General features: G+C 41.1%; 1 long non-coding RNA gene across 4 annotated transcripts; it reads left to right on the top strand.

The window, feature by feature from the left end:
* LOC137015387 (uncharacterized) lies at positions 1-25826 on the top strand. 4 transcript variants are annotated; one of them, XR_010893956.1, is made up of 4 exons: positions 14164-15015; positions 18335-18465; positions 18694-18796; positions 21838-25826. It is a non-coding gene; the product is annotated as an uncharacterized lncRNA (long non-coding RNA). The 4 variants fall into 4 exon arrangements; XR_010893957.1 differs by having other exon boundaries at positions 18694-18775; XR_010893955.1 differs by lacking the exons at positions 14164-15015; positions 21838-25826 and adding an exon at positions 1-508 and having other exon boundaries at positions 18694-19074.

A 25826-nucleotide genomic window follows, 5' to 3' on the forward strand; every position in this document is an offset into this window, starting at 1 on the left:
TAACATTGCAGGAAGTGTCTCTGTTCAAAGTCTTTGGTAATGTAGAAAATATTTTACAATATATGATTTTAAGAATGTATGAGGTCAATTTGACAACCAGAAATTGTCTAAATATTAACCAAACAGTTGATGGATCCCATTTACTTCCGTAGTATGGAGAAAAAAAAAAAAAAAAAAAAAATTTGAAGTCAATGGGGCTCATCAACTGTTTGGTTACCCATATTCTTCAAAATGTCTTCTTTTGTGTTCATCAGAAGAAAGAAACTCATACAGGTTTGGAACAACTTGAGGGTGAGTAAATGATGACAGAATTTCATTTTTTTGGGTGAACTATCCCTTTTACGTTTTCTGTATGTTCAAACAGGAATTTTGTGAAAGGATTAGCACTGAAGGCATTGACACTGGAATCTGTTTGTATGTCTTTTAAGAACAACACTTTACAAAATGTTCCAGTCAAATGGACCAGGTGACACCAGGGTTGTCAGCGCCACTTGGAGGGTAGATGAAGGTGTGTGTGTTCATATCTGTCCGCTGTTACACTTCTCTCCCTCATGCCCCCTTCATGAACCCCTGATAGGAGTGTGATATGGTGAGCAGCTGGCATACCTTTCAGCAACACTTTTACAACGTCTCTGCCTCTCCATTCCACCTCTTGCACAGAGCGATAAACACAAAACATATACATGTACAAACGCAGACTTAGACTGCACTAATTGTGCTTAAATACATGAGACACAAAAAACATTGAAAAGATGATTCAACCATTTAGTGACATTTTGAAAGATGCTCATGTGGGCTTTTTTTAACTAAAATGTTAAAGGGTTAGTTCACCCAAAAATGAAAATTAATCATTAATCTTCGGAACACAAATTAAGATTTTTTGTTCAAATCCGATGGCTCCGTGAGGCTTTCATAGGGAGTAATGGAACTTCCTCTCTCAAGATCCATAAATGTACTAAAAACATATTTAATGTTAATGTTTTACGAGGGAATATTTTAGGAGCAAAAAAAACAAAATAGCGACTTATTTAGTGATGACCGATTTCAAAACACTGCTTCAGAAAGCATCGAAGCATTATGAATCAGTGTATCAAATAATGAATCGGATCGCGGTTCAAACCCGCCAAACTGCTGAAATCACGTGACTTTGGCGCTCCGAACTGCAGATTCGACACACTGATTCATAATGCTTCAATGCTTCCTGAAGCAGTGTTTTGAAATCGGCCATCATTAAATAAGTCGTTATTTTGTTTTTTTTTGGTGCACCAAAAATATTCTCGTCGCTTTATAATATTAATATTAAATGACTGTACGCACATGAACTGATTTAGATGTTTTTTTTAGTATCTTTATGGATCTTGATAGAGGAAGTGTCATTACTCCCTATGGAGCTATCGGATTTGAACTAAAATATCTTAATTTGTGTTCCGAAGATTAACAAAGGTCTTAAGGGTGTGGAACGACATGAGGGTGAGTAAATGACAGAATTTAAATTTTTGGGTGAACTAACCCTTTAATTTTTACAGCAAGTTTTGTTATATTATTTGGAAATTTTATTTTATTTAAAAAATAAACCAAAGCTGTCTCACGACCAATTTCTGCGTATTCGTGCGTATTCGTACGTATTCATACGAATTCATACGATTTGATGGGTAGGTTTAGGGCCGGGGTTAGGGGTAGGTCATTCATGCGAAACAACTCGTAAAATACATATGATTTAGCAAAAAACAGACGAATTTGCATGTGTGAGGTCGTACGAATTAGCCATCTCGTAAAATACGCACAAATTGTCGTGAGATCAAGTTGAAATAAACTTTTGAATATATAGTGGTATTATTTTTGGAAGTTTAAATTTGTGTTTATTTGCAGTGCTGGGTAGATTACTTACAAATTGTAATCAGTTACTGATTCCAAATTACATGACAAAAATAGTGATTAGTAATGGAATACATTGCACATTTAAGGTAATGTAATCTGATTATTTCTTGATTACTTTTAGATTACTTTTGACCAAACTCAGTTATCACATTGATTTGAATAGTATAATCTTGTATAGTATGAACTGCAGGGGTTTGTGAGTTTAATGAAAAGCTAATGTAATTAAATATTACATAATGAAAATAATATGTAATTAAATCATAAAAATGTAACATTAAAATAAAGCATTTTAAAATAAAAACACTTAAATAATACACTTACTAAAAAAAGAAAAAAGTATATTTGTTTACCTGCATGTCATGTGACCATTAACCAACATCAGATTACTGTGAACTTCATTTTATTATTTATAATTATTATTATTGTTCTAATTTTATTATTGGCCTAACTTATTAACTTAAAATCTCAGAAGGTTCAGGGAAGAATCAGTGAATTGTGAATTATTTACTGCCATTGTGGGAATAACATGTAATCAATTAAAAAAGTAACTGTAGTCTGATGACGAGTATTTTAAAATGTAATATAATCTAATAGGTTGTTTGCACATGACGTCACAGCAGCAGCGCGAGTGAGTCTGGAGGGCAGGGAGTGATTTTTCTATATAGGAATCCTATCAAAAACGTACTCGGTTACTAACGTAACCTCGGTTCCCTGAGATACGGAACGAGTACTGCGTATGGGGAAAGGTCTCCCTTTTTCCCCGCTGCTGAAGCCTTTTTCAATAACGCAGTGTAACTGCACCGTCATTGGTTCACTCATAGACAAGTTGTTGAACCAATGGCGGCGCGGCATAGCTGCGCGGCCTATGGCGACAAAGCGCGCGAATATTCCCGCCGAAATGGGCGGGGTATAGGGCTATATAAGCAGGCGTTTCGCCATAGGATTTCAGTGTCAATCGACTGAAGCGACGACCCTGAGCCGCAGCCTCGTGGCACGGCAAGTGACGCAGTACTCGTTCCGTATCTCAGGGAACCGAGGTTACGTTAGTAACCGAGTACGTTCCCTTTCGATACTTCACTCGTACTGCGTATGGGGAACGAATTCAACCACGCCGTGCCACGGCTGGGAACGATATAGCTTGCATTTGGCCACCCAGATGGGGGCAAAAAGGACAAGCGGAGGCAAAGCCTAACCGAACCCATGGTTACACTGAAGGAGGATACTTCCTATGGTGGCGTGAAGCGGGACCTGTTGGAAGCCGCTAATCACACCGACAGGACCCGAGCTTGTAAGGTCGGGACATCGAGGTGATAGAACCTGACAAAGGTGGACGGCGAAGACCAGCCGGCCGCCTCACAGATGTCTTGGATGGAAACTCCGTTGGACCAAGCCCACGAGGAAGCCATTCCTCTAGTGGAGTGGGCCCTGACTCCTATGGGGCAATTAGTGCCCAGTGAGGAGTAGCACAGGTTAATAGCATCCACTATCCAACGGGAAATGCGTTGTTTCGAGACCGGAGACCCTTTGGTGCGGCCGCCAAAACAAACAAAGAGCTGATCTGACTGTCTGAAAGACTGTGATCGGTCTATGTAGGTCCTCAATGCCCTGACTGGGCAGAGTAGCTGCAGCTCTGGTTCGTCCGCCGAGGGAGGAAGAGCAGAGAGCGAGATGACCTGAGCTCTAAACGGAGTTGAGAGCACTTTAGGGACGTAGCCATGCCTAGGTTTCAGAACGACCTTAGAATCACCAGGCCCGAATTCGAGGCACGCAGGGTTCACGGAGAGGGCCTGCAAATCGCCAACACGCTTTACCGATGCTAGTGCTAGTAGCAGAGCGGTTTTTAGCGTTAGGGGCCTGAGGTCGGCTGAACCCATTGGTTCAAATGGGGCTCCTTTCAAGGCCCTGAGGACCAACGAGAGGTCCCAGGAGGGAATAGTGAGAGGGCGAGGAGGATTCAAACGCCTAGCACCTCTCAAAAAACGGATCACGAGCCCGTTTCGTCCCACCGATTGGCCAGCAATAGGAGCGTGGAACGCTGCAATGGCTGCTACGTAAACCTTAAGCGTGGAAGGGGAGCGCCCCATTTCCAAGCGTTCTTGGAGGAAAGACAGTATGGAAGATACGTCACTCTCCACAGGGTCTATGTTGCGTGTTGAACACCAATCAACAAATACTGACCACTTCTGGTCGTAGAGGCGCCTCGTAGATGGGGCTCTAGCCTGAGAAATGGTATTTAGGACGTCCTCGGGGAGGCTAGTCGGCTCCCATCGAGGGACCAGAGGTGCAGAGCCCAGAGCTGCGGCTGTGGGTGCCAGATTGTTCTGTTTGCCTGAGAGAGGAGGTCCCGTCTCAGGGGAATCGGCCACGGGGCTCTTAGAGAGAGCCTGAATAGCTCTGAGGACCAAACCTGGTTCCTCCAGAGCGGGGCCACCAGAAGGACTCTGTGCTGGTCTTCTCTGATACGCCTGATGACCTGGGGGATCAGTGCGATCGGAGGGAAAGCATAAAGGAGCGTGCTGGGCCATGTGTGGGCCAGAGCATCTACTTCCTTCGAGAAAAATGTTGGGCAATGAGAGTTGTCTTCTGAGGCGAAGAGGTCTACCTCTGCCTTCCCGAAGAACTCCCAGATCGTGAGGACCACTTGGGGGTGGAGCATCCACTCGTCGGAGGGGATGTTGCTCCGTGACAACATGTCCGCACCCAGATTGTTCCTGCCAGGAACATGAGTCGCTCTGAGCGACTGAAGCCTCGGAAGAGCCCATTCCAGCAGACGTTTCGCCAGAGCGCATAAGCGGCTGGACGAAAGACCGCCTTGGTGGTTCAGGTATGACACCACCGTCATACTGTCTGACCGAACTAGAACATGACGTCCCGTCAAGTAAGCCTGAAAGAACTGAAGGGCTTTCATCACTGCTAGCATCTCTAGACAGTTGATGTGTAGATGGCTTTCCTCGTGGCTCCACGAGCCGAAGGCCGGTCTGCCCTCGCACACAGCGCCCCAGCCCAAGTTGGAGGCGTCTGTTGAGAGCACCGTCCTCCGTGAGACCGCCTGTAAAGGGACTCCGCGTTGGAACCATACTGGATCCATCCAAGGTTTCAGGGCTAGAAGACAGGCCCGATTGACCTTGAGACATAGGCGGCCGTGCCGCCATGCGCTGGGAGGAACCCGGAACTTCAACCAGTACTGAAGAGGCCGCATCCGAAGAAGGCCTAGCTGCAGCACCGGGGAGGCGGAAGCCATCAGCCCTAGCAGCCTCTGGAAAAACTTCAGAGGGAGATAGGCTTTGTTCGTGACAGATGCCGTGAGCTGCTGAATTGCCAGGGCGCGCTCTGGCGAGACTACTGCCGTCATACGGACCGAGTCGAAAACTGCTCCCAGAAACGAGATTCGTTGAGTGGGGCATAGCGAGCTCTTGGCTAAGTTGACCCTGAGACCCAGGCATTGTAGATGGCTGAGGAGCACGGATCTGTGGCGTTCCAGCTCGTCTCGCGAACGGGCTAAGATGAGCCAGTCGTCGAGATAATTCAGAACCCGGATTCCCATCTGTCTCAGAGGGGAAAGCGCCGCGTCCATGCACTTGGTGAAAGTGCGGGGAGCCAGAGACAGCCCGAAGGGCAGGACCGTATATTGGTATGCCACCCCTTCGTATGCGAATCTCAAGAATCGTCTGTGACGGGGGGCTATCTGGATGTGAAAATACGCATCCTTCAGGTCCAGCGAGCAGAACCAGTCCTCGGGGCAAATGTGCGCGAGGATCTGCTTCAGCGTCAGCATTTTGAACTTCCGTCTCATGAGGGAGTGATTCAAAAGCCTGAGGTCTAGGATGGGTCTGAGACCGCCATCCTTTTTGGGGACCAGAAAGTAGCGGCTGTAAAAGCCTGTCTCGCTCTCTGACGGAGGAACCATTTCCACAGCTCCTTTTTCCAGCAACGACATGACTTCGGCCCGGAGGACATGAGCGTCGTCCGGATTGACCGATGTTTGAAGCACCCCGGCGAAGCGGGGGGCCGTCGTGCAAACTGGAGCGAGTAGCCCTGGTTTACGATCCCCATGACCCATTCTGACACATCGGGGATGGCCTGCCAGGCCTCGGCCCGAGTGGCTAGGGGTTGAATAATGTTGGGTGACAGACCGCCGTTGAGAGGGTCGTACACCGCGAGGGGTGGAAGAGGAAATTTGCTCTTTTTGTGATGAGGTAAAAATTTGTCCGCCGTGAAAACGGCGTTTGGAGTGGGCGCAACAGGTGTGGGCCCAGCTGTCACTTGGAGTATGTTTCCCACGCCCGGAAATAAACGAGGCGGAGGGGAAATTACCCGTGGGAGCTTTTGGGGTGGTCCGGTCGTAACGGGACGGTCCCCCATCCTCTTCCTGTCCGACGAATCAGGACGACTTCGGAGGCACCGGGTCCAGCACAATCCTGGGCCGGGGTCCCTGGCGCCTCGGGAAGGGAGGGCGCTTCGCAGGGCGCGAGCGCTGGCGATGCTCCTGGGGCGGCGCTGCCTGTGTTGCAGGTGGGGCTGGTTTGTTCTGCTGAGCCGGCGCAGTCCTGGGGCGGCTAGACGCAGAAGCGGAGCTGGAGCGCTTAGGCAAGAAATGCCTCATAGCCTGAGACGATTTCTGCGCGGCAGTAAAGCGCTCAGTGAAGCCATCCACTGCAGGCCCGAAGAGACCAGAAGGCGAGACCGGGGCGTCTAAGAAGGCCGTCTTGTCTAGGTCTTTGATCTCCGTTAGGTTGAGCCACAGGTGGCGCTCCAACACGACCAGGCTGGCCATGGAACGACCGATGGCCTGGGCCGTAGCCTTCGTAGCTCGTAGGGCAAGATCCGTGGCGCTGCGGAGATCTTTGAAGGCTGGCGCGTCGATTCCAGACTCATCCAGAGAGCGGAGGAGTTTGGCCTGGAATGCTTGAAATATGGCCATGGTGTGGAGCGCAGAGGCAGCTTGGCCCGCCGAGGTGTAAGCCCGTCCAGCCAGAGTAGAGGTGGTCCGACAGGGCTTGGAAGGAAGGGCCCTCTTCGTCTTCCAACCCACAGCCGCGGGAGGACAGAGGTGAGCAGCCACCGCTTCATCTAGGGGTGGCAAGCGCTCGTATCCCTTCTCCTCGGCGCCGTCGACGGCGGTGAGGGCGGAGCGGTGCGTAGTGTGGAGGCGGGCAGAGTAAGGAGCGCGCCACGACTTCGTCAGCTCTTCGTGGACCTCAGGAAAGAAGGGCGCTGAACGCTGGCGAGGTGCTTGGCGGCGGCCTGGCAGAAACCATTCGTCCAGGCGGCTGCGAGACGGCTCCTCTGGAGGGGCCCACTCGAGGTCCAGCTCTTCAACGGCTCTAGACAGGATGCGGAAGAGCTCGGCATCCATGCCCTGGCCATGCTCGATGGGTTCCAAGGGAGGCGGTGGAGCGGGGTCTTCCGGCTCGCCAGCCCATCCTTCCGCTTCGGAAGCCGCAAGAGACATGGAGTCGTCTTGTTCGTCGTCTGTTCCCCCGAATGAGACGAGGTCACTCGCTTCTGCGGAGGGACGCTGCTCAGGGCGAGAGAACAGAACTGGAGAGAGTTCCCTGGGAGGAGAGGGCGAGGCACGCGGGGGCTGGGCCGGCGTGAGCTCGCTCAACTCCTGGCGCTGAGTCGCTCTACCCCGCTGTCTTTTCCTCGCCGGACCGCGGGAGGAAGGAGACGGGAGGGCGCGAGCGGCGAGATCGCCCTCAGTGAAGAAGGCGACCCGCGAGCGCAGGGAAGCGAGACTCATACACTCGCAGTGCGGGCATGAGTCTCCAGCGAGCGCGCCGTCTGCGTGGGGCTTGCCCAGGCAAGCGACACACTCGCTGTGTCCATCGTCGTCGTGCAGGGGGCCCTGCAAGTACCACATGAGTGGCGGGGCATCGTGAGACGCCGCTGCCGTGAAAACGGCAATTGGGTGGCTCTTTTAGAGCGGCGAGGGCCGCGGAAGCTCTTAAAGCGGTGAAAACCGCTGGAAATCGCTCTTTTAGAGCGGCGTTTAAGCCGCGGATGAAGCTCTCAGGCGGCGCGCCGGATGGCGGCAGGGGACGCACAGGAAGCGGCCGGGAGCGGGAAGCGGGAGGCGGCGGCTCGGCGACGGCGCTAGAAGCTGCAGTCCGCGAGGGCGCCGGCGCTTTCTTCCACCGGCGAGTCCAGGCGAGTCCGCTGCGGGAGCCTCTTCAGACGGCGGCGAGAGCAGAAGGCGGCGAGCTTCTTCGGCTTCAGGCGGAGATCAGCGAAGAGAAGTAGATGTCGTCGCTGAAGGAGAAAACACTGAAATCCTATGGCGAAACGCCTGCTTATATAGCCCTATACCCCGCCCATTTCGGCGGGAATATTCGCGCGCTTTGTCGCCATAGGCCGCGCAGCTATGCCGCGCCGCCATTGGTTCAACAACTTGTCTATGAGTGAACCAATGACGGTGCAGTTACACTGCGTTATTGAAAAAGGCTTCAGCAGCGGGGAAAAAGGGAGACCTTTCCCCATACGCAGTACGAGTGAAGTATCGAAAGGGAACTCAAAATTCGTATGTTTTGCGTCATTTATGGTTGCTCAGATCGATAAAATCGAAAACCCAGAAGGTGTTTATATCGTTTACATAACTTATACCGTTTTTTATAACTTATATCGTTTTTTAACTTTAAAAGTTGTCGCCTTTTAATAGCGTTTTGCGTCTCATGATACTGAAACCTGCTTACCTTTTTTGTTTTTGACTTTCTTCATGGTATCGTTTGCAAGGAAGAGAATTTGATGTTTTCACTTCAGTTCCGTTCACAATGTTGATCTGGTTACCATGAGAACAGTGTCACGCGCTGCTGCTTCAGCCATTATATGGTAGAAAATGTCCAAATAAATGTTTAACAAGATGACAGAAGTCAACAAAAAAGACAACACTTTCAAAAACACTCAGCTATATGTGATTATTTTATTGAGTGATAGGGAGTGGGTTAAATCAGTGACATTATTAGATTTGATACGGCGTCTTCCCGTCACCTCTTCAACCAGCTTCCCTTAGTACTGTGTTTTTACACATATAAAAGGCAACTGTACACCGTCCAGTTTTTTCTTTGAACGATGATGTGAGCTCCTGTTGCAATTCTCGATTCAACATGACCTACAGTGGCAATATTTTTCACAATCGCGACAGAAAATCATACTGCCCTAACTTCACTAGCAGAAAGGCAGCGCGATGTAAACAAACCCAGACTAGAACTGAAGGCGGCGTGACGACAGCTTCACATTCTCTATATCTAACTTACCTCCTCGATGGCAGGAATTCTTTCATTTCAGTGGAAAAGTCGCTCCTCTTCTTAACATAATGATCACGTTCAACATATGTTGTGATTTTCTGTTTACTTTCTAAACCAGCACAGAAAGGACTTTTCTCCATCTCTTCCATTCTAATTTTCACTGCTTGCCCTCCACTGGTATTTCACGCGTCACCAGAACCATGTGATTGCAAACAACCAATAGAGTGCCCCAGGGATGACGCGTTGTAGGCCAACCCGGAAGTTAGCGTCGCACGGGTTCCCTCGACTGAAAGCCTATTCATTTTTCCCATAGACTTTTGGAAAATCGCAGAAAATAAGCTCTGTGTTTAACAAAGGGTCATGACACTTACACGTTTTGTCTATCAAGATAATCTTTACAAATTAACACAACATTTATAGATTTTGAAGCCTAAATAAAGTCGTCAGATATAAAAGGCTAACAGTAGGCTATAAACGGACTACAGCACACCATGGTCGCGGATCAACGTCGTCACCACCAAGCATCCTCAAACTTTATTTAGAAAACAATTCTATTTAAAAACATGCTCACTGATTATGATCTGCGCTGTGTATGAATACTTATCCACTTTTTCATGAGAAATGCTGTCCAAATGTCCTGTTTGTCATGATGACGCCTAAAGTCCCCGCCAAAGGAAGTAGTCCCTTTTAGCAATTTGTTAGCAACCGCCGATTTGAAGACACAGTAAAAGTTTAAAAAATCACAAGTTGGTTATAACTGGTGTGTTTTATGTCATAGATCAAAACGTGAAAGTATTTAGAGGCTTTGTTAACCACAGACCTTATTTCAGGCGATTTACCAAAAACCCATTCAAAAAACCCATAGACTTTACAGCGTTGGAACCGGAAGTCCTAAAATGCTAACTTGCTTCCGGGTTTTGCCTACAAAAACGCGTCATCCCTGGGGCACTCTATAGCAAGTACTTAATTTTTGGAATCTAATTACATAATTCAGATTACATGTAATCAGTTACTACCCAGCACTGTTTATTTGTGTGTGTGTTTCTTTGTTTGTTTGTTTATAAATAAATAAAGTTAGGCAATTTTTCATGGAATCCCAAGACTTTGGAATATGATATTATGTGGGGAAATATTAAATCTTTATTTATTTGGAAAATAAATTAATAAATTCATTCATTCACGTAAGGAATAAGATGAGCATTGTTAAAGATCACGATTATTCAGTCTTTTTTGCACAAATGATCATTGGATTATTTGTCAAAGATGTAAACGACTCAAAGTTCAAGCACAGATTCTTTTTCCACGGTCACGGACTCATCACATCTGTAATGCTGGATGTTCTACTACAGCGGTTCGCCCTTATCTCTTTGAATCTGTCTTTCGGATTTTTTAACTTGAAACTCAAAGGTGACCTTTTGACCCTGCTGTCAACCTCGCTGCCCTCCAAACCCTTCCACCGCTTCTTTGAAAGGGACTTGACAAGAACAACAACTGTGCTCATCACTTAGGAATTCCCAACCCTTGACCTTCCTGCATTCATCACAATAGTCAGAGGCGAGTGTCAAGAGTCACACTTTCAAGTCACCGTGGCTTTCAGAATGCGCAATTGCGTGTTTAAACTTTTATGGATATTCAATTTCTCTGACTAACGCCCACTTGCACTCGGTACATTCGGGAACGCTGTCCAGATTTGACGTCTTCGGTCTTTGTTCTGTGACGCTTTTTCTTTTTTTTTCATCACTCTCTCCCATCCGCATTATAAGAGACCCCCGAGAGGAGCAAAGGGGGAGAGAAAGAAAGAGAGCAGAGGACTGGAACAAGGGAAATGGATAGAGGGGGGTTATTGTGGAAAAGGGGATTACTGCTCGGCATTGTCCTGCCTTAATCCCACCATTTTACTATCATTTAACACCTTTCAATGGCAGCCCCCACTTCCCATCCTCCTCCGCACACACAATCTGCTCTCAACCTCCTTCCTCAGACAGCGTGAAATCTGTTATTCAGCCTGGGTTGAGCAGGTGGGGGGGCAGGGTGTTGGGTGGGGTGACAAGTATGGTGGTTTTGGGGGGCGTCCGGCCATTTTCTGACCCCAACTTCATCTATTCTCCACAGCTTGACTCGGGGGGCCCCCTTTGTTGAGATTGATGGCCTGCTGTTGTAAGAGAAACCAACACACTGCTCAAACAAGCATACATGAACATTACTGGCCGACTTGTGATGCCATTCATGGATGTTTCCCAAATGACAGCCTTTCTTGAGAGCAAATGTTTTTTAGTGCAAAGTTACACTATAAATCAACACTTCATTTATGAAAGTAATGAAAATTCCCACTAGAGTGCCATGTATTGTGTTTAATAGCATTCCGACGTGGAAATGATGGTTGTGGAAATGACATTTTCAACATTTTTGGTAAGAAATGGCTAATTTGTCTTTATACTTATTGCATTATTTGACAAAATTGCAGCTTGTTTGGAAATGGTGCACAATAATATGATTTTTCACATTGCTTTGCCTTCACAAAACTTTCAAGCGTTGTGGAAATGACATCACAGCTGAGACAGAAATCCCATACTCTCTTGAGCAGGTACTTATGTTGAATAAGTAATTATGACTGCTAAAATGTATGAATAGTATGAATGTGTGTAGTATGAATGAAATTCAGACATACTAACTCAGCCATGTTTTCATAATCATGTGACCTATCAGATTCAGTTGCGTTACTTCATTGCCATTCACAAATCCTCTCCAGTGGCCTCATGGGAATATTAAAGTGTCCATCTTATGCACACTTCAGAATCTCGCCTGATGTAGTAGGTCATTCGGATACTTTTTGCCTGAATGCTGAATTCGGACAGTCACATACTGTTTTACGTTCCTTATAGTAGGGAAGTGTGCGATTTCGGATGCAGCCAGTGTTTATGCATTTTAAAAGTTCAAGATTGAAAGTCTATAGATCTGGGAGGGTAAAACAATAAAATCTGTACCTAAAAGACATTTACTTGAAAAAGTAGAAAAAATAAATGATGAACACATAATACAAGTGTGTTGATTTGACCTTCATATAACAAAAGAGAAAAAAAGATGTTGAAATCTAGCTATCTACCAAGAGGTCTTGGGTTTCTATCCACAGCACAAAGGGGCAAAAAGTAGAAGCTAAGAGTAGTGAGTACACCAGGTAACCCTGAAGCTGGTATTACCTCTTAAAAAGAATTCATTTTCCCCCATCCATCCATATCCATCCTTCCTTCCTTCCTCTCCACACTGCCCTCCTTCTGAGTAAAAGTGCAGCTGTCATTTGTAGTCCTCAGTTTTTCCGCCCCCTGCGAGCGCTCTGAGGGCCATGGGATGGGGGTGGGCGAGAGTTGGACGTTGTTTTAAAGCGGGAGGGAATATGGGGGAAACTGAACAGGTGCTGCTCCCCCCCATCTCATCCTGCGTCCCTGAGGAAAGGAAGTCAGTGCTCTGTTAAAGGGATTAGAGGATTGGATCAAACAGAAGAGCGGCCGTTCTCTCTCTGTGAGGCAAAACCATGAATTGGTCAACACTTGTGCTGCATCTGAAATTGCGTACTACTATTAGGTACTAGATTTGGTTTGAAACTTAAAAAAAGTATGTTCTATATAGTATGAATGTGTGTAGTGCACTACACCCGGCATATTGTCATTAACATGTGACCTACGGCGTCAATGGCATTGCTTCACTTGCATTCACAAACCTCTCCCGACTCATGGGATAGTAAATTGTCCATCGAATGCGCACTTCAGAATCTCGCCGGAAGTAGTTGGTAATCTGGGTACTTTTTGCCAATACTGTAAATTCTGACATAATACTCAGCTCATATACTGTTTTTCGCCTACGATATAGTATGGAAGTAAGCATAATCGGACGCAGCATTGGTCAACAACACAACACCCCTTAGCTGTTCTAAATTCACTTTTTAGAGTATGATCAAAGTCCCTTTAAGACAAGTCATTTAACTCGGCGGCCATCTTTGAAACGCCTCTCGGGCATCCTGGGCATCAAGCAATCTCTTTGAATGGGGAAACATCAAATTCTCCAAAACTGTTTGCCAACGTTATGATTAAATTTCATATTTGAAATCACCAATGAAATCTAACAACAACCGGCTCATAATTTAGTTTCTAAACGCTCGAATCATGACAAAAAAACGGTATTTTTCAGGCTGGATCAAGCTAATGCGCATGCGCAGACCTAAACGTCTGACTGTTTCTATAGAAACCGGTGATTCTAACGGCCGCTGAAGTGATGCGATGACTTTACCAGTCGGCGACTGGCTCTTATTTAGAAGGTGGGACTTATTCCGCCATATTGCGCGTTACACTTTCTCCCATTCAAAACAATAGGAGTGACATGTCTTGTGTTATTCTATAGTCTTTGGTATGATCAAATCACTCTAAAAGATTAACAGTCAGTTTCATTCAATCAGTTTGTTTGGATAGTTCATGTTCATCTGCATTGCAAATTTAGTTTTATAGCAAAATAGTTAAATGCTAATTAAATAATTAGATAATAAATAAATAAATACTGTTCTTCATGAATAAGGGTGTTTTTTACTTGTTTTAAATTGACTGTCACTTAAATTAATCAAAATTAATTTAAAGATATTTATAATGTTAAAAAAGATTTCTGTTTCAAATAAATGCTGTATTTTTTTACATTGATAATATTAAGAAGTGTTGCTTAAGCAGCAATTTATTATTATTACTGAAAAAAAATCAGCGTTTCCATCACAGGAATAAATTACATTTCAAAATATACTATATATTTTCAAAAACGTTAAAATCTAACCTTTTAAAATCAAACCTTTGAACAAGTGTATAAAGTTAGCCTATACATTGTAAAAAATTATATGTTCAATAAGTATACATATGTTTTTGCATTGTTTTAAGTCATTAAAATAAGTTAAGCAATTTTCAACTTTTTAATAAATTATACAAGATGCAACTCATTTTTTAAAGCCATTTTAATATAATTTAAGTTGAAATTACTTAAACATCCAAGTCTATTGTACTTAAAAATTAAAGGCAGCAACTTTTTTTTACAGTGTATATTTAAGAACATATTGCCCCCAATAATAGCTTCAATGTAGTTAGCTACGTTTTCGAGTTGCGTAAACTAGCAAACTACATTTCCAAAAACCTAGAACTACTTTAAATTAGGATTAACTTAGTTTGCCAAGTCACAGTTTCAAAGTAACATCCCCAACACTGTTTATGAGAACTTAATGTTACTATCATGTTTGTTTTGTTGTTGACATCACATTTCAATTTACTGCCCTTTTGTAACGTTCAGACTACCGAAAGATGAGCAATGGGACAAACCCATCAGAGTATTATGATGGCAATATCCTAACGGCAGCACTAAACCTGAGAGGAAAACAATGGCAAAGGATGTTAGGCTCGCCTTTGCCCCAAGTGAAATTTCGGACAGGTTGAATGAGAGGTCAGAGCAATTTAGCACCACTTCGCTCAAAGGGGAAGGTCATGCTTGGGCAGGTGGTGGTCAGTTTAGCCAAAGAGTGTCTGCATTCTGTGTCTGGGTGTTTGTGCAAGACAGGAAGCAGAACTGTTACGCTAGTAAATACCAGCACACAGGCATCTGACTCAATGGGAAGCTGGAAAGTCAGAGATATGGGCAGGGGGAGCTTTAGTTGAAACACAAATAGGCCTATGACTGCTAGCCTCAGTGTTTTGGCATGCGTATGGGAGGACGTTTGTGCAGTGTTGGGTTTCACAATTGCTGGTGTCCTGAAAAGAGAGAAAAAAAAAAGCAGTGGTTGTTCTCAGCGCTAGCTAGCTTCCTGTTGCGGCTCCGTGTCTCTATGTGTGTTTGTTTGAGTTTGTTTACGAGGATGTTTCTATGACACTAAGATGTGAGTGAGTCATTTAAGGCTAGTGTGAAGTTTCTTTCTTAGTTTGTGCGTGTGTGTGTTTGGCACCATTAAACGATTTGTCATGCTTGGATTTATGTCTGTCGTAACTTCACCTCCGATTGCATGTTTTTATGCCTGTGAGGATATCATTTTAAAATATGGTTTTGCACATGAAGTCCAATAAGAGTCGTACTGTAGATAAAGCATTGTTGAAGTGCTCTAAATTATACAGAAGCGTATCCGTTTTGGTGTTTGTTGAGTCTCCATTAAATGTAGAAAGGACAGGGCTAAAAGGAACATATTGATTGTAATGTGTTTCCTGTTCTTAGCTTTCACTCTGGTGTCAGTCTTCAGAGAGAACACAGTGTTCTGACAGACTGTGTGTATATATACAACAGGCAGACAAGAACACACACATCTCTGAGCTGAGAAAAAATGTCATCACATAATCAACAGAGAAAATATACTGAGAAATATACTGCTGATATACTATATATATATATATATATATATATATATATATATATATATATATATATATATATATATATATATATATATATATATATATATATATATATATATTTGGGTCAATGACGTGATGCAAATTTTTGTGTGTCCCTATGGTTTAATTAAATTTAAAAGGGGTAAAAAAAAATTATTTATGTTTGCAAATTACTTGTAAACATTCTCTTTTTTGAAGACCAAGTCTGTTTTAATTCACTTTGAGAGAATATTTGGAGAATGATTGCAAAAATGTCAATGTGGTGTAACCGTAAAAACTTTGTACCAACTAATTGATCTTGTTTAAAAAAGGTGAAAATCTCAATTAAAAAAACACTTGAAAATAGTTCCAAATAGTGGGTTAGTTTATATTACATCTTTAATCAGCATCATAAATATTTGATTACATTAAATTAAACAGAAAGGCTTGTAATAGGAGTCAAATGGTGTAACCGGTTACACCATTTGACATTTCAATTTAAAATCAAATTTAACAGGCATTATCATGGACACCTATATAAGCACATGGCCTTGGAGCTGATAGTCATGTCACATGGTCTTCTTAGACAATTTGAACAAAATGGCTCCTTGAAAGGTGGTTACACCATCTTGACACTTCAGGAATTTGACTTGACTCGCATGATTCCCCAAATTAATGATAATATCCAGAACAATAGTGTTACATTTACTTTATTTACTGATAATTATTACTGAGAATTTCACCTGTTTTGAACAAAATCAGTTATTTGCTACAAAGTTTTTACGGTTACACCACCTTGACGTTTTTGCAATCATCCCCCAAATATTCTCTCAAAATGAATTAAAACAGACATTTTAGATGTTGTCCTCAAAAATGTATACAAGTAATTTGCTAATTTATTTCGAAATTTTAACCCTTTTAAATTTTAGTAATCCACGTCATTGTCCTATAAATATATATATATAATATATATATATATATATATATATATATATATATATATATATATATATATATATATATATATATATATATATATATATATACAGTACAGTCCAAAAGTTTGGAACCACTAAGAATTTTAATGTTTTTAAAAGAAGTTTCGTCTGCTCACCAAGGCTACATTTATTTAATTAAAAATACAGTAAAAACAGTAATATTGTGAAATATTATTACAATTTAAAATAACTGTGTACTATTTAAATATATTTCACAAAGTAATTTATTCATGTGATGCAAAGCTGAATTTTCAGCATCATTACTCCAGTCTTCAGTGTCACATGATCCTTCAGAAATCATTCGAATATGCTGATTTGCTGCTCAATAAACATTTAATGTGTACAATTGTACAAAATATTTGTGTACAATATTTTTTTTCAGGATTATTTGATAAATAGAAAGTTCAAAAGAACAGTGTTTATCTGAAATCTAATCTTTTGTAACATTATAAATGTCTTTACTGCCACTTTTGATTGATTTAATGCATCCTTGCTGAATAAAAGTATTAATTTCTTTAATTTCTTTTCAAAAAAATAAAAATAAAAATTCTTACTGACCCCAAACTTTTGAACGGTAGTGTATAATGCTACAGAAGCTTTGTATTTCAGATAAATGCTGTTCTTTTGAACTTTCTATTCATCAAGGAATCCTGAAAAAAAAAAAGTACACAACTGTTTTCAACATTGAAAATAATCATAAATGTTTCTTGAGCAGCAAATCAGCATATTAGAATGATTTCTGAAGGATCATGTGACACTGAAGACTGGAGTAATGATGCTGAAAATTCAGCTTTGCATCACAGGAATAAATTACTTTGTCAAATATATTCAAATAGAAAACAGTTATTTTAAATTGTAATAATATTTCACAATATTACTGTTTTTACTGTATTTTTAATTAAATAAATGTAGCCTTGGTGAGCAGACGAAACTTCTTTTAAAAACATTAAAAATCTTAATGATTCCAAACTTTTGGACTGTACTGTATATAATGCAATTCCAACAATATTTGCCCTTAATACATTAATATTAATATATTTAATATATTATTTTTAATATTACATTTGATATCAATTATATAATTTATAAGGTTTAATATTCTTACCATTTTTAGTATTTAATATATTTTGAAATGAATGATATTTTTGTATTCATATTCTAAAATGTACAAAATTCAAAAGAATATAAATATGAAATCAGAAATGAAATATTTAACAAAAAGGTTTATACAAATATTTAACAAAAAGTGTATCTTTCATTTGATATTTTATCAGTTTTAAAATAAATAATATTAAACGTTGTCATTCAAAAGGGAATAAATATTAAATTAGAAATAAAATAAAAAGAGAAAGTGTTTTAATGTTCTGGTGACTTTAGAAACATTAAATAATATGATGATATGGTTTTTTCTGCATTATGGTAATGCAGAATTTGAAGGGAAAAAATGTGCTTTATTGTCACAAATATAGTGCAATACAAATTCAATAGGCCTTTTTAAATGCAAAATATAATTTCCTATTTCTTTTGATTTTAGGGTGAAATAAAGGCCCTGGTTTCATTTAGGTATATGTGTAGTGTAGTGATGATAAACATCTGAATTGTACCTTTGTCTGTATAATAACATATTTGTCTCTACACTCCCAAACGCAGTCCTTTCTGGAAATGACACGGTCTGCTCTGCCTATCTGGCAGTCCTCATTCAAACAGAGACCGATCCATTCAGAAGCCCAGAGTGCACTGCACACTCATTCATGCTCAACACAAGCCCTGCCTTCGCTCTCGCTCATTCACTCGCTCACTTTCTTTCTTTATTTATTTATCTCCCTGGTTTGCTTAGCAACCGCGCCGCAAAGTGAAGCACTGCAGCGGTGAGTCAACCTGCTGTCGTACTGACGAGAGATGGAAGGACAGATGATATAAGCTAGAGATGGTGTCAGACTGGAGTGATGTGGATTTAGTCTAAACAAGGTGAGAAATTGGACACATTCAGGCACATTAAAATGATTGTGTACTGTTAAAGGTCACAGAGGTCAGATGCACAACTTGAGTTTTCTATTGGATTAGTGTCCTTTTTGGACATAAGTATCCTTGATAATTACTCATTTGCAGGCACCTCAAATGCTATGGCCATTTATGATATTGAATTGTTTTGCAGGTTCACACTCTCTTACTTCTTCTTCTTCTTCTTCTTTACAGTTCTCTCCTCACTCCACTGTTCTTGTTTCTGAACCATGAGACATATTAATCATTTCCTGGAGTGCAGCCACTCACAAGGCAGGTCTGAGCTCCTGTGATCTGAGTGAGTCTTAACTCACTTCCTGTGTCTGGCTGGAGTTGTGTGCTGAGTGGGCGAGCTGAAACGACTAGAGCCGTGTCACAGCACTGGAAAAAGAATAAGAAATACAAAGACGCAACAAGAATATAAATCTGCATCACAATCTGTAGATGTGTGTCCGTGTCATAATGAACTTTTATTTTAAGAGCAATATTCGCACCTGCTTTTGATTTTATGAGGGCATATTTGTTATCTAACCATATTACACACATTTTGTCAGCTATTTTAGTCAAATACTTCAACGGGATTAACTGAAATAAAATTATAGCTGTTACTTTAAAAAAAAAAGTTATTATTAAAATGATTATAAAATGTTTGCATATAGTTTTATGTTTTTAATCATTCTATATTTTTAAACTTTTTATAACTTCAAAAATGTTAGTTTTATAAATTATTATAATAATATAATATAATATAATATAATGTAATGTAATGTAATGTAATGATGTAATGTAATGTAATGTAATATAATATAATATATGGAGTGCAACAGAAGTTGTTTTAGTAAAACATACTTTAAAAGCACTATATATTTAATATTTTAATATATATAATATATAACATAATATGTTTTATATATAATATATATATATATATAATAAACACGCACACACTGAACATAATACATACAGTACATTAAACATGAAAAAAATGCATAAGGTATTCATAATGTGGTATAAAAGAGCTAATACATATATGTATTATATATCATATTTAGTGGAATTTTGGCCATGAACCCTAGTTCATTTCTGATCCTGAGGCCTGTTCCATAAAAAAAGTTTACCAAATAAGCCAGGCTTTTTTCAGTTAGTCTGACTCATTGTCTTTTGATTTGATTCCATAAATAACTCAAGCTCAGTCACTTTGGCAACTTATGCTGGGAAACCAACCTGACGCCTGTTCCATAAAACAAGTTTACCCAATAAGCCAGGCTTTTTTTTTTTTTTTTTTCAGTTCATCTGATTCATTGTCCGCTGATTTGGTTCCATAAAGCAAATTTAGCATAGCTCGAGCTCAGTCACTCTGGCAACTTATGCTGGGAAACTATCCTGAGGCCTGTTCCATAAAACAAGTTTACCAAATAAGCCTGGCTTTTTCCAGTTATTCTGACTTATTGGCAGTTGATTTGGTTCCATTAAGCAAATTTAGCATAGCTCGAGCTCAGTCACTCTGGCAACTTATGCTGGGAAACTATCCTGAGGCCTGTTCCATAAAACAAGTTTACCAAATAAGCCAGGCTTTTTCCAGTTATTCTGACTTATTGGCAGTTGATTTGGTTCCATTAAGCAAATTTAACATAGCTCGAGCTCAGTCACTCTGGCAACTTATGCTGGGAAACTAACCTGAGGCCTGTTCCATAAAACAAGTTTACCCAATAAGCCTGGCTTTTTTCAGTTCGTCTGACTCATTGCCAGTTGATTTGGTTCCATAAAGCAAATTTAGCATAGCTCGAGCTCAGTCACTCTGGCAACATATGCTGGGAAACTAACCTGAGGCCTGTTCCATAAAACAAGTTTACCCAATAAGCCTGGCTTTTTTCAGTTCGTCTGACTCATTGCCAGTTGATTTGGTTCCATAAAGCAAATTTAGCATAGCTGGAGCTCAGTCACTCTGGCAACTTATGCTGGGAAACTAACCTGAGGCCTGTTCCATAAAACAAGTTTACTAAATAAGCCTGGCTTTTTCCAGTTATTCTGACTTATTGGCAGTTGATTTGGTTCCATTAAGCAAATTTAACATAGCTCGAGCTCAGTCACTCTGGCAACTTATGCTGGGAAACTAACCTGAGGCCTGTTCCATAAAACAAGTTTACCCAATAAGCCAGGCTTTTTTCAGTTCGTCTGACTCATTGCCAGTTGATTTGGTTCCATAAAGCAAATTTAGCATAGCTCGAGCTCAGTCACTCTGGCAACTTATGTTGGGAAACTAACCTGAGGCCTGTTCCATAAAACAAGTTTACTAAATAAGCCTGGCTTTTTTCATTTATTCTGACTTATTGTCAGTTGATTTGGTTCCATAAAGCAAATTTAGCATAGCTCGAGCTCAGTCACTCTGGCAACTTATGCTGGGAAACTATCCTGAGGCCTGTTCCATAAAACAAGTTTACCAAATAAGCCAGGCTTTTTCCAGTTATTCTGACTTATTGGCAGTTGATTTGGTTCCATTAAGCAAATTTAACATAGCTCGAGCTCAGTCACTCTGGCAACTTATGCTGGGAAACTAACCTGAGGCCTGTTCCATAAAACAAGTTTACTAAATAAGCCTGGCTTTTTTCATTTATTCTGACTTATTGTCAGTTGATTTGGTTCCATAAAACAAATTTAAGATAAGCTACGTTTCCACCTCAGAAACGTTCCCCGGAAACTAGGGACTTTGGGGTGGTACTTGGTGTGTTTCGACTGCAGGTACCAGGGTCTAAATTAAGTTCCGGGTAAAAATTTCCCCCTCAGAAAGTCCCTGCTCATGAGGTTCAGGAACTTTTGGGGGTAAGACTTGGGCGCTGAACATGCTAATTGGTTGAGTTAATGCAGCATTTTGATTGGTTGACTGAAAGCAGCATTTTATTTCACCCATCATATTTTAAAGGCTTTTGCGGTGCGTGCGGTAAGGGTTGCGTGCTATTCGAATCATCAATGGAGACCTTTAGGGCTGCTTATGAATAGAGTGCTTCACTCATTGAACCTGGGTCAAATTAGTGGGATTGCATGAACTTGGTCTTTTATGGAACCGCTTTAGCCCGACTGAATTGTTAGGTTAATTCAAATCAGGTTTTGGGCTGTAATCCCCAATTATCTTTATGGAACAAGCCTCTAGTGTGTCTGTACAACAACGGTGACTAATATTTGGGTCTAACCTGGTTTGCTGGAGGTAGTGTGGGTTGTTGAGGCACAAAGTTTTTACTTTTTCTCTTCCTTTTTGTCTCTGTCGCTCTCTCCCCCTCACGCATGTTATTTTTAAAAGCTCTTTTAAATGATAATGACTATTTTTACTCCTTTTCCATCAAGCTGCGTGGGCTCACACAGAGACAGCGGCGGATGATTCATATCGGTTGGAGTGCTCCTTTTGTGAACTGCTGCCGCCACATCTCTGCTGTAACACGGCCTTCATAGAAATGAAGCCACGAAGGGCCTTGAAATGGATGGAAGCAACACAAACCAGGAGCTGTAAGCTCTGGGCTGACATTCACAGAGCGAATCTATTCATAGCCGATAGAGAAATTCAAGGTTCTTTATTTCATCTGTGCCTGTTGTTGTAGCTTGTGATGTGCAGCATGTAAGATGTTTTTGCTAATACATCGGTGGCTCATGCATAAACTTCAGTTTGTCCTATTGTTTATGTTTCTAAGTGATTAGACTTACGGTTTTCACCTGGTGGAAGATAAGGCAAAGGAAAAAATCCAGAACATTTACGTTGTCATGAGAAATCGAGTCCCCCCCAGGATTTGGGTTTCCTTTAGGACCCAGGCAGTAATGCCTGATCAAATGTTGTTATCGTGATGTCTTGATTAATTATAACCCATTAAAAGTGCGTTGAACCAATGGGATCACTCGGGGTCTTAAAGGAGACCCGATTCCTGGGGGGGCTTGATTTCTCACCACACCGTAACTTGCAAGAACCCTTTAGTCTGTATCTGTTATCTGTGAGGCCAAACATTTGCACAAGCCTAAACATTAATAGAACGTTTTATCAAATACACAAATTTAATATTTTCTCATTCTCTTCTGGAAAAACAAACTAAAAACATTGATGACTCATCCTGCACTACATAGATTTTACCCAATCAGATGCTTTCTATAATGAGATTGTCCCGCCCCCTAATACCACCTACTTCTGACTAACAATAACAGTTTAACAGTCTGCATTGTATAAAGTGACTTGACTTAGCAAATCATGTTCCTTGGTGGGTAATGGCTAAAACAAACATGTTTCCCTCAATATGAGCCGCCCCAATTTTTTGTTTTAGTGTTAAACACATGAACAACAAGAGCCTTCATGTTATGAATTCAAATGTGTTGAACAGCTGATCGCTAATAACACAGACACATACTTTTGTTTCTGGTGGATTAAAGAATGTGGCAGCAAAGTCCGTCATGCTCTAAATCAACAGCACATCTCATTTCTGCAAGCAGGAACGGAAGGAATCTCATGGAGTTTTTTTGTCATGGCGAGACAAGCGTGGGCTGCGATGAAGCGCTGAGCGACAGAGCTCTTGTTTTCCACTGCTAAAGTCCAGAAGCCAGTGAAAAACAAAAGCTTTAATTCCAAACAAAGCACTTCTGTGTGTCCATTCTTGGAAGACATTCCAATACAACATTCCAGAGCTTGTGTAGGTGGAGATCTCGACCACTGGGTCTGAGGATAATTAAGTTTGTAATTTTTAATGAAATGTCCCACCTACGCACACTGCAATGTCCTGAAACCTCTTTGTCTCTTTGACTACCTCTCTCTCTACATACATACCTGTACATAAATATGTAATCATTTGACTCCGTATGCTGTGAAAAAGGAACTCTTCTAGATTCCCAGCCCATGGACGGTATGCATTGCTCTTTATCAGTTTCTGATGAAAAATATCAAAATTACTGATGTCTTCTAAGCAGTTCTGGCTCTTCTTTGTATTCAAAGTGAGTGTGAGATGGAGAGCAGGAGGTAAAGAGATCACTTTGCCAGGGGTGAGTTCTCTCCCCACGTTGGCGGAAGTTCTCACTCTCCATGTGGGTGGTTTGGAGAAGAGCCCGTAGCAGTTAAGTGTGATAACAGCGTATCCACTGTGCCCACTATGGTGTTTACTCACAGCACTCAAACTCTGTTTTGCCCTGTGTATAACCTCCAGGATGTTTAGTCTTGATAAGCTGTTTGTTATGGAAGAACAGAAATATGAGATATTAGATAATAGATATACTACCATATTTCCTTTAAGTCAGTACACCTCCTCCATGTTGACAGGAAAAGGACAGATTTGTCAGCTTTTAATTGGTATGCGAGTCCATAGCTTGATTTACACTGTTATTCAACCATTTTAGTTGTATCACGTTCTTGAGATGCTTTTTTTGGACTAAAAATGTTCTTGATATGTTTTTCAGACCAGCATTTTGGATTCTGAAGAAATGATTCTGGAAGAACTTGAAAATAAAAGGTTTTCCAAAGGCTATTGCGTCTTGGTCACTAAAAGTTTAGTGCTGTCAAATCTATTAATTGCGATTAATCGATCAATCGGGTTTAAACAAAAAAAATGATCTTGGTGGGTTTTAAAGACCAGCATCACTAAAAACTTGTGCTGTTGAAAGTGCTGTTAAATCGATTAATCAAGATCAATTGTGATTAATCGCGATTAAACTAAAAATGCTCTTGATGAGTTTTACAGACCAGCATTTTAGATTCTGAAGAAATGATTCTGGAAGAACTTGAAAATAAAAGGTTTTCCAAAGGCTATTGCGTCTTGGTCACTAAAAGTTTAGTGCTGTCAAATCTATTAATCACGATTAATTGCGATTAATGGATTAATCAGGTTTAAACAAAAAAAATTATCTTGATGGGTTTTAAAGACCAGCATCACTAAAAACTGAAAAAAAGTGCTGTTGATTCGATTAATCAAGATCAATTGTGATTAATCGCCATTAAACTAAAAATGCTGTTGATGAGTTTTACAGACCAGCATTTTGGATTCTGAAGAACTGAAAAGTTATCCAAAAGAAAAAACCATTGCACCTTGGTCACTAAAAGCTTAGTGCTGTCAAATTGGTTAATCAAGATTAATTGTGATTAATCGCGATTAAACTAAAACTGCTCTTGATGGGTTTAACAGAGCAGCATTTTAGATTCTGAAGAACTGATTCTGAAAGAGCTTGAAAATAAAACGCTCTCTAATGGCATCAGGCTGTAAAAATATTTTGATTAGAAATGTAAAATTGTAAAGAAAATCATGCACTAATGAACCCATCAGTGGAGAAAGAGGGTGGATCAAACCATCTGTTTTGGCCCAAATGACTGGCTGGTTATGCACCTGCCCGTTAAAAGTGACCGACAACAGGCGAGGTCATCTAGCCAGGGGTGGCCTGTACTCCTGCAACTCACATAACAGCACAAATGGAAGAGTGCTGCTAGTGAGCAGAGAGGTGGTGGGTGGATGTTGCCTGACTGGAGTATGGGGCGGGTGGGGTTTGTGAGGAGGGTTGTGTTGGGGTCGCTGGAACTTGAGTACCGGAAATTGCTGGGCATGTTGGCAAATCCTTCACAGTTCAGTTTGTAATAAGAGGACGACAGGGACTGAAACCCTTCACACAGGATTAGCACACTGGCCAAGTATAGTCACAATCTGTTGGGTTTATTTTCACTGTTTAAAAGACTTACAGAACTGTAACAGGAATACTGGGACAATGGACACATGTTGTCTTAAAACCATTGTGTCTTGGTCACTAAAAGCTATAACATTTAATTGAATAATATTAACATATTATTTGTAACAATTACATGTTATGTATTACTGTGTGTGTGTGTGTGTGCTGTATATGCTGTCATATCAATTAATCACAATTAATCGCATGCATCTAACATAATTGTTTGTATAGTTTGTTCATACACCAGTGTAATACCCATGTCATACAAATTTGTCTTGAAAACTTGAAAATAAAAGGTCTTCCAAAGGAAAAACCAATGGTCACTACGTGCTGCCAAATCGATTAATCACAAATAATTGTGATTAATCGATTAATCGCGATTAAACAAAAAATGCTCTTGATGGGTTTTACTGACCAGCATTTTAGATTCTGAAGAACTGATTATAGAAGAGCTTGAAAATAAAAGGTTAAGATTATTAACCTTTATTACAGATATTTTTTGGTTAGAAATGTAAAATTGTAAAGAAAATCATGCACTAATGAACCCATCAGTGGAGAAAGAGGGAAAAAGATTTATAAATACAAATTTAGAAAATCATATAAACTAGCACACGCAAACGCAGTATATTAAAATATTAATGTAATCTATTTTTTAA

Source organism: Chanodichthys erythropterus, chromosome 24, assembly GCF_024489055.1.
Source record: "Chanodichthys erythropterus isolate Z2021 chromosome 24, ASM2448905v1, whole genome shotgun sequence".
Taxonomy (NCBI): domain Eukaryota; kingdom Metazoa; phylum Chordata; class Actinopteri; order Cypriniformes; family Xenocyprididae; genus Chanodichthys; species Chanodichthys erythropterus.